Source organism: Cryptomeria japonica, chromosome 8 (assembly GCF_030272615.1).
Source record: "Cryptomeria japonica chromosome 8, Sugi_1.0, whole genome shotgun sequence".
NCBI lineage: Eukaryota > Viridiplantae > Streptophyta > Pinopsida > Cupressales > Cupressaceae > Cryptomeria > Cryptomeria japonica.
Genome location: NC_081412.1, coordinates 646,386,156 through 646,396,710, shown reverse-complemented (window position 1 = coordinate 646,396,710; position 10,555 = coordinate 646,386,156).

Genomic DNA, 10,555 nt, shown 5'->3' with positions numbered 1-10,555 from the left:
CACTGACTACAAAATGGATAATTAAATCCAAAACAATGTACTACTCAAAATAGCATCTGTAATGCTTAATTCAATACCGGTTTAAGCTTTGTTAGAAACCTTAACCAAAAACCTTGTTGGTGAATGATATTCACTTACATAACCTATCTATCTTATCACAAAATCCTTTCGCTATCTTCTACACAATATTCTTCTATGCTATGCTATATATTCTATTACAAAAATGACTTATTAGATCTCATACATATATGAGTCTTTACAATACATCATGCCGTCTTACAAATAATTAATTACATTTACAATATAATTCACAAAAATAGAAATTTGTCTAATGTCAGCCTGAGTGCTGGTATACTTCATTGCTAGTGTAATCTGGATGTCGGTGAATGACCTTGTTGTGCCTGTCGGTGCAGGTAGATAATGTCTTTGTTGTCGGTGAACCTATTTAACCTGTTACCGGTTGGTTTCCATCAATGACAACATCAGCCATTCTCATTGAGTGTAGAATTCCAACAATATCCCCCTTTGGCATTTATGGCAACACTCATTAGAAAAATCCAAAACTGTTATCCAAAAATGAAATCCAAAATCTGATGCCAAAAAAAAGTGTGCTCCCCCTGAGCAAGTGATCTTTTCTATGCATTTAATTTTCTCCATACTACTACCCCTTTGACATCAATGGAAAAGGATGTCAAAAAGAATCAAAGAATACAAAAGTGCTACCTCATAGCTTGTAACCGATTGCTTACAAGTTGAGAAATGTCCGCCAAAATTAGATTTAGATTCTGCATAATTTTTTTACTGTCAGAAAGAATGGTTTCTATTTGCTGGATCATGTCAGTCAGATAGTGCATCTATTGCTTTGATGACCATTCTCCTTGAATTTTTTTCTTTGATAGCTCAACCCACTGAGTAATAAGACTGCCCAATCTTGGACCAAGTTTTCTTTTTAGTTCTAGGGCCTTTAACCTTATCCTTGCTTTCTCTTTCTCAAGTTTCTCAATCTTTTCCTCATAAGCTGCCATTTCTTGTTAAAAAATTGAGATAAGTCCCAAAGAACCTATCATATTATCCACAATGTCATCTATCTCCTTTTGTGTCTTCTTAATTTCCTCATCAATATCTTCAGCTAGGTGGTGAGGCTTGTTAGCTTCTCTATACAACTCCTTATATTCCAAAATTATTGAGTTAAGTACCGATAATAGTGAATCCATGTGCTCAGTACAGTCTTTGATTGTTTTCTCAAATAATTCATCTTTCTCTTTATCTACTCTTTCCTTTACAGTTTCCTCATTCACCTTATCTATGGTTATAACATATTCAGCAATAAATTTGGACAATGCGTCCAATTTACCTAAAGAATCCTCAATGTGATCTATCTTACAGGTTGGTGCAATCATCTTCAAAATTGGTAATGTGTCATCAATAGCCTTAAATGATAAGGCATTGCAATATGTTATCCTCTTAATTGAATCCAATAGAACATTTGTTACATTAGTGGTTCTGAATTCTCTAGTAGATGTGCTTGGTTTTGTAAAAGATTTCCTTTCAACGGATACTTGCCCAATCGCCTTAACTATTTTTTCCTTGTTTCCATCAATTGCTTCCTCTTTATTTACATTTTTTGCCAATTTCTCTATCTTTGTTATTACCTCTGCTTCTTCTAGTTTTTTAGTCTATGTAAGTACATTTGCAACTGTCAGTTTCTCTGTCTCTGGTTTCTCAGTGTTAGTTACCTTAGCCTCTATCAGCATCTCAGTGTTCTGAGAGTCAACAGTGTGTGTCGGTGATTCAAAGATCTCACTGTTCTTAACATCTGCTTCCTTAACCTCTACAGTTTCTTTATCCACAACAATGTTAGAATCTTGTGTATCAACATTCATAATGAAAAGAATTTTAGAATTAGGGTTAGTGTCATCATGTGTTACTTCTTCAGTTGCCTTATCCGGTTGACTGTCTGTATGTACCGGTGTATTTGAAGTTATTGGCAGAGTATCCTGTGCTGATTGAGGAATGTTATCTGTGATCTATATAAGAGGTATGCTACCAATTTTGATTTTACCTTAGTCCTTTTGGTATACCTTAGCAAAAGATTTATCCATTTTTTGTCTCTCCTTTTCCTCTTTCTTTTCTTTTTCAACAAAAAATATGTCCCATTTGTCTACAGTTTCATCAATGATTTCTTTTATTCTCCCAGCCATTAGGCTAACCTATCGGTGTCCACTCACAAAAACTGACCTGTTTGCTTCAGAAATTAGTTCATCAATTTCCTCGTTAGAATTTATAGGGTGCACTGCCAACAATGCTTCAACTTTTAACTTTTTATCTAATTCCATCACTGACATTCTTTTATCCTCCAATCTTAGATACGAGTCATTTGGCAAATCATCTACAACTTCAATCAAAACCTTCTTATAGATGTCTAAATGAAAAATAATACTAGCCTCTATTGTGTCCTTGTCATAATCCTTGAATGAATGATACAATTTGTTTACATTGCAAATATTACCATCTTGTGTTATCTCATTTACCAGTTCCTCCCGTGTGAGGGTATCCGATATCTTAGGTTATTTCTTCTTAAGCTCCCTTAAAGCCTACTGCTTCTACCTTAAAGTCCTTTCCTTTTTAGGAGAAGGAGAAGGTATCGGTGAGGGTTTTCTCTTCTTCCTCTCTACCCTCTTGAACTCAGTTGCTTTTCCACTGTCTGTATCTGAAGAATTGTGAACCGGTGAAACATGAGCTGCCAGTTCCAATCCTTCCAATTCAGTTGCAGATTTACCACTCAAGTTCATTACATTTTCCTTAACCTCCTTAGCCATCTTGGATGCATCTCTAATATATTTCTCTCTTCTTTTTCTCTGCTTTTGCATCAAAACAACACTCTCAATGGTCTCAACACTACCAAAAATTTCTTCAGATGGTTCCTTATGTACATCAAGAAGTGTTTTAGCATATGCTTCAAAATTATTTAGATCAACTTCATAACCCATTTCTGGTATACAAATAGTTCTAGGAGTAACAACTTCCATCCATTTTTCATCTTGTTTGATTACAAAGCAAATTTGCTTATCATACTTGTCTATAATGCTCTCTAGTATCTTTTATCTTGCCTTCATCTTAGTTTAGAAGTTTTTGAAGTAGTCTTCTATAATGTTATCACTGTTAGAGCCCATACCAGTGATAGCTTCCATGATTTGTTTTCCTACCAGGATGTCATATCCAAAGTCCTTATGACCAATGTCAGGTATCTCTTTGGTGAAGTAAAGTGTCAAACACACAAGTAGGTTTCCAAAACTGAATGTCCCTTTCTTTTTACCCTTAATCTTTTTTAGGTTATCTATCAGTTCATCCTTAAGCCATTCACATATATCAATCCTAGCATTGTTCTTGACCATCTCATATGCACTATGAATACATAAGCTAGAAACAAATTTTCATCTATTTGCATGAGTTACTCTATAGCTAGGTACCATGCTCACATGTCTCACATTTGCATCAGTAATGTCATTAACCCTAAGAGATCTATTGTCGAATGCGGCTCTGGTTAGGTCCATAACACCCTTGTTAGGTATCTTCTTTGTTTTGCCGGGCCTACTACCGGTTGAGGGTAAACCAGTAACTGCATTGATTTCTTCCTATGAGATCTTAAAAATAGTATGTAGCCATATAAACTCTCCATGAACTCTGCTTAGTACAGATGAACTACCTCCTTTAGAAATTTAGGTATGTTCACAATTTCAAAAAATCCTAAGTCTCCTACAATCTTATGCTCCAATTTAACCAAACCTTATTCATCAGTAATAACATCATTGTACATGTTCTTCAAATCATCAGTCCCTAAAGTTTCTATGTTGCAGTGAATGTAAATCCTCGAGTCTTCGGCAAAAGAGACTCCCTTCAAAATTTTTGAAAAAGCTCTGATAGAATCATCTTGCTTGGCAATCTAAGGGATGATTTTAAATACGGGTCTAGGGTGCTTAATGTTTTCTACCACAGTAGGGTTTGCAATAAACTCAGGTGCAGAAGATGAAGATGCCATTTCGAAAGATAAATACCTCTTACTTGAAATCTTTGAATGCCTGAAAATACTTTGCTACTTCACCTTAGGATGCCTTTTCTCAATTTCGTTCTCTTTGAATGCTTGGATGCTTGTTTATTTGAAATGAGGGTTTTCAGGTGCTTTATAACAAAAAAGTCCTTCAAAAATCACATTAAATGCTTGGTTAAGTGAAATCTTAACATATCTGTCGGTAAAGAAGAAATGTGTCTTCTTACCATCAGCCAAGGGTAGAATGCATTATTTTCAACTTGTTTCCATACCCACTAAGGATTATTCCTTAGTTAGATGAAGAATCTCATATTGGTGGAGGATTACTCTATTCAACCGGTGTAGAGATAGATTCAACAATTCTCTGATCTCTCTTCTTAATCCATTGTTTTGAAAATTCTTTCTTTATTTCATTTACCTTTTCTTTTCCCTTCTCATTAGATCCTTTATTGTTCATCGGTATAGTCTTGCTTCTACAAAAAATTTCAATATGCCCAATCTTGTTACATGCATAACAAGTTACATTATTCCTCGAAATAGATTTTCCATATCCTTGATCGGTTTGTGTTCTACATTAATTAGATAAATGTCTAAATCTACCACACACATAGCATTTCACATTCATTCTGCAATTTTCTGAATTGTGGCCAACTTTATTGCATTTGGAACATTGAATAGTGGGTAAGTTTATATTCTGATTATTTCTAAATCTGCATTGATTTACTCTATGACAACATTTGTTGCAATTGAAGCATTTCCCATTAAATTTATAAGCAATAGGTTGTCTTACCGGTTTGTTGTGATCTTGATTATTTGTAGTCCTGAAACTTTCTCCATGTTCAAATCTAAGTCCAATTGTATATCCATTAGGTTTTTGTCTTTTTCAGCATGTTATCAAGTCTTTCTGAACTTTTCTTGAATCTGTCTTTGTGTTCATTTGTAGTGATCAACTCATTTTCTAGAATGCCAATTTGTCTCCTAAGATCCTCTTTATCATGTTGCATGTGAATCAGATCTATCTTTAGCATATCATTCTCATGACAGTGTCTCATATTTTCATTTGCTCCATCATTAAGTCTCCTAGTCAAGTCTTCTTCATTCTTCTTTCTGTCTTCAATATCCTTACATAGCCTCATGGTTAAATCTTGCATTTCATTCCTCATGTTACTGTTCTCTTGTCTCAACTTCTCTTCAATATCACTAAGAGTTTCCTTTTCATCATCATGTTTCTGGATTTTCTCATGAAGTTCCTTCCTCTTGGTTTGTGCTATAACCAGGGTTTCCTGAAGTCCTTTAATGAATTCCATAGCAATCCTCAGATCATCTTCAAGTTTGATATTCTTCAATTTTTTTGCATCAAAATCTTCAATAGCTCCTTACAACTGTTTTCTCAAACAATTTAGTAGTACTAGTTTCGGAATCTTCCTCGAGTTGTTAGGCTTTTGCAAATAGAGGACCAGACTCTGATACCAATTATTAGATGCAATGGCAGGCCCAAAGACACTGAGATGGGGTGGTGAATCAGTGTCTAACTAGTTTGTGGAATATTTGAACTTATTTACAGCTTTGTAACTTAGATTAATGTACTAGTAAACAAGCAATAGTGAAACAAAGAGAAATAACAGAGACAACATAAATGCACACCATAACACAAGATATTTTGGCGAGGAAACCCGATGTGGGAAAAAACTCAATGGGATTTGTGACCCACAATATTTACCCACTGGCCAATGTGAATAAATATCAGTTACAGCAGGGGCCTGCACATGCAGGAAGGCCAACAACCTAGAGCTCATTAGTCAATAGAAGAGTCTCACTGACTACAAAATGGATAACTAAATCCAATATAATGTACTGCTCAAAATAGCATCTGCAATGCTTGATTTTGTACTAGTTTAAGCTCTATCAGAAACCTTAACCAAAAACATTACGGATGAATTATATTCACTTACATAACCTATTTTCCTTGTTACAAAATCCTTTTGATATCTTCTACATAATATTCTTCTATGCCATACTATATATTCTATTACAAAAATGACTTATTAGATCTCATACATATATGTGTCTTTACAATATATCATATTGTCTTACAAATAATTAATTACATTTACAATATAGTTCACATAAACAAGATTTTATCTCATGCCAGCCTAAGTGCTGGTATACTTCATTGTCGGTGTAATCTAGATGTCGGTGAATGATCTTGTTGTGCCTGTCAGTGCAGGTAGATGATGTTTGTGTTGTCGGTGAACCTGTTCAACCTGTTATCGGTTGGTTGCCATCAATGACAACATCAACCATTCTCATTGAGTGTAGAATGCCAATATTCAATAACCATGATACTTTACAAAGATTTTCTACCTTATTTATACAAACCCTAAGACCTAAACCGATTAGGTCAACCACCTAAAGATATTACAATAAGATCTTTACATAATTCCATTTACAATGATATGTCATGTTGACCTAAGACCAAAACAATAATAACAAATCCATAGATCATCTCGAATCATCTCGATAACGTGTAGAGTACATGTTAGCATGATACCGGTCCATAACCTAGATAGGTACCAGACCAATTCTGGGTCCACCATGCTAAAGAAAAGTCTTCAAGTAGTTTAAGCACAATCAAAGAACATCTTTAGCATCCTAAAATCCATGAAGAAGCTGAACCAACACCAATTATGCATCCTGTCACAATTCCTTAATGAAAGCTCTGTCGGTAAGGCCTTAAACCAGTTTCAGTAAGGGTTTACTAGAGTGTATGATAGAATCCAATCACCAAGCCAATACCAACTTACCAAAACATGCTCATACAACATCTTTACTAGTCCAATCATGTCAAAAGTGTCCAATAGATAGTCTCTTCTTCTAGTAACACTAGATCTTCTACCGGTAATAAAAAATTGTTTGGCGGTAACCAACCATAACAGCTAGTGTTGACATCATTAACAAAACATCAATGAAAAATATGATCAATTCATCCATAATGTCAACATTTCATTCAAACAACATAGTCCTAGCAGCATCCAAAATTGTTCTGGTATTCCTTTCAACAACTCCCTTCTGCTAAGGGGTTCTAGAGCAGATAACTCTCTTCTAATTTCATTCCTCTCATAGAATGTATCAAACTTACCAGATGTGAATTCTCCTCCTCTGACAGATCTCAAACAATTCAGCTTCAATCCTATCTCAGTCTCTACCTTGGCCTTGAATATCTTGAATTTCTCTAGTGCTTCTGATTTCTCCCTTAGAAAATTCACCCACATCATTCTAGAGTAGTCATCAATTAGCAATATGAAATACCTATCACCCTACATGCTTCTCACTCTTGTAGGACCACACAAGTTAATATGCACAAGATCTAATAGTCCATTAGATGTATACAACTTTCTCTTTAATTAAATTCTTATTTTCTTTCCCAACTAACATTCTTTAAATACATGATTAGTAGGCTTCACAATCTTAGGAAAATCTTTAACAACTTGAGTAGAACTTATCCTTATCATGTAGTCAAAATTAACATGACACATCCTTCTATGACACAACCAACTTTCATCTATCTGAGCAATTAAACAACTTTTTTCACTAGCATTCAAATGAAATATATTACCTCTAGTCTTAGTCCCTATTGCAATCTCTATACTAGAGGCATTCATAATCTTGCATTTACCATTCTTTAGTTGCAAATCATATCCCTTGTCAACCATCTGTCCAACACTCAAAATATTATGCTTTAAAATTTCAACATATAAGACATCATCTATATTATTCTTACCATCAAAAGAGATAGAACCTCTACCATGAATCACACAAGCTTTATCCTCTCTAGATCTCACTATACCACAATCATACCTTTCCATATTCACAAATTTACTTTTATCACCTATCATATGATGTGAACAATTGCTGTCAATTACCCATTCATATTTCTTTTCAACCTTAGAAGCCAAATCTTTCTCCTCAACAATGCAACTTGTACGGTTCATTGGTACCAGATCATCTTCCTTAATAGAAATAAATACAAATTCATCTCCTGAATTCCCATTCTTTGATTCTTCATCTATCACACCTTGATCAACAATATAATAACATCACTTCTGATGTATGTACTTTTAGTTAGGCATATAGAGCTTATCATACTTATCATGCTTCTCATATCTATCATTCTTATCAAATCTATCATGTCTATCATTCTTAGCATACCTAGACATTCTTTTGGGATACATTGAAGAAAAATATCCTATCTTATTACAAGAGAGACATTTCAAAGGTAATGTTGAATCATACTTACTAGGTCCCTTAGGAAATCACCAAGCAATTAGTGCTTTAGGCTCATCCAACTCTTTCTCCTGCTCTTCCATCTCTATCATTTTTCTCTCATATTTAGAAACCATAGATGAACTATCTCCTAGATCATACTTCAGCTTCTCGGATATAGAGGCTTTAAATGTAGCTTCAGATTTACCATATGATTCTCCAAATTCACTCAACTCAAATGCAGCTAGCTTACTAGCCAACATGTCTCTTGTCCCAGTAGTCACACTTTGGATCTCATCAATATCAACAACTTTATCTTTGTAAGAAGAAGCAAAGGATCTCAGCACTTGAGCAAAAATTTCATCTTCCTCAAGAGTTCCACTGGCATATCTAATTTTCATAACAAGTTCATTCACCTTAGCCATAAAGGAAGATAATCTCTCATCTTCTCCCATATTTATTGCCTCATACTTTCCTTTCAAACTCTACAACTTAGCAACTTTAACGTGTGCATCTCCTTCATACAAGATCTCTAACTTTTTCCATATCTCATGCACACTATGAAGTCCAATCACATTAGTCATCTCTAAATTAGTTAGGGCACTTAGAAATTCTTCCTTGACTCTTATTTTATGTCCAAATTCCTTGATTTCATCAGTAGTAACCGGTCCATTCGGAGGAACATTATAGAAATTCTTTGTAATCTTCAAATAATCTTCTTCAATAGGCTTCAAGTTATCGTCTAGTTGATCCTTCCATATAGTATAACTATTTCGATCAAATTTAGGACTCTCCTTCTTTAACACATGGGTTTCCATCCCGGATCTCCTCAAGTGTTCAATCTTCTTTTGGATGATCTAGCTCTAATACCACTTGTTTGCAACAACAATGAAGCAAAACTGAGAGAGGGGGGGAGGTGAATCAATTTTCACCGAATTAAACAAATTAAGCACTATCTTAGATCTAATCAACTATAGTAGAAAGAAAGATAACAACAATAACAACAACACACATCACACCAATATTCTTGACATGGAAAACCCAGTCAAGGGAAAAACCACGGTGGGAACCTACCCACAATGAGATGATACTCTACAGCAGTATGTGTAAATATTACAATGGGGAATGCACATGCATTCAGGAACACTTCCTAGAGATCACTTCTCAAAATACAATGACCCATAAGGCAACAACCCTCAAGGAAGGTACAGTACCTTAAAAAGATATTCAAACTACAATCCGACAAAGATGAACTGCAATAATAGCATATGCTAACGCCTGATGACAGTTCCAGTTAAGCTCATATGCCTATCCTGCAACACTCTTTGATCAATACACCACACCAAAAGATGAATTCACTTTTTTGCACATACACTACTCTCTGATAATGCAGACTAAACACCCATATTACACCCATTTATACAAATCGTCAACCTTGACTACAAGGTCAGCCAAACCCTCAACACCTAATTACAAAATTATATCACATGATACATAGATCAACCAACAAACAAATACAATGCAATAGACAACATATCATGGATCAAAACCAGCTACTCAAACACACACCATCATCAAAAATATCACGAAGATAAACAACAACACGTTGCACCACCAAAAATACCGCATACCATGAAGAATATCACTGGACCCATAAGATCATCAAGAACACACACAATGATCAATGAGGACCACTAAAACAAATAGGACATGATTAGGATACACAAACAAGCATGCTAGAACTATCTCCAATAGCTGGACCAACACCACTTAATCAAATATTCATCAATGAGCACACTAACACTCAAGAACACTTAAGAGAAGCAACTCAGATAAAAAAGATAGCTTGCAGAGCATCAAATCATGAACCATCTAAAATGAAGATACACACAAACATCCAAAACACTCTCCCAAATTAACAACACAAGATATGATCATACCAGAGCACAACGAATCAAATACCAGAACATTGCACCACTGAACACTAGAAACCAATGTCCATAGTCGAATCCACAACTCAATCAAATCATCACATAGCATCATGAAAGCAATAAAGAATGAAGTATCTTGAGTTTATTCAGCATAGAAAGTACATAAACCAACCAGATCAACTCACTGTAATTATTGGATCACCAGAACATCTCTATAGTACCAAAACATGGGAATATGTTGAAATAAATGACAACAACATATCCTAGCAGCAGCAATATCCAGCATTTTTCTCCCTACCACCCCACGGAGTAT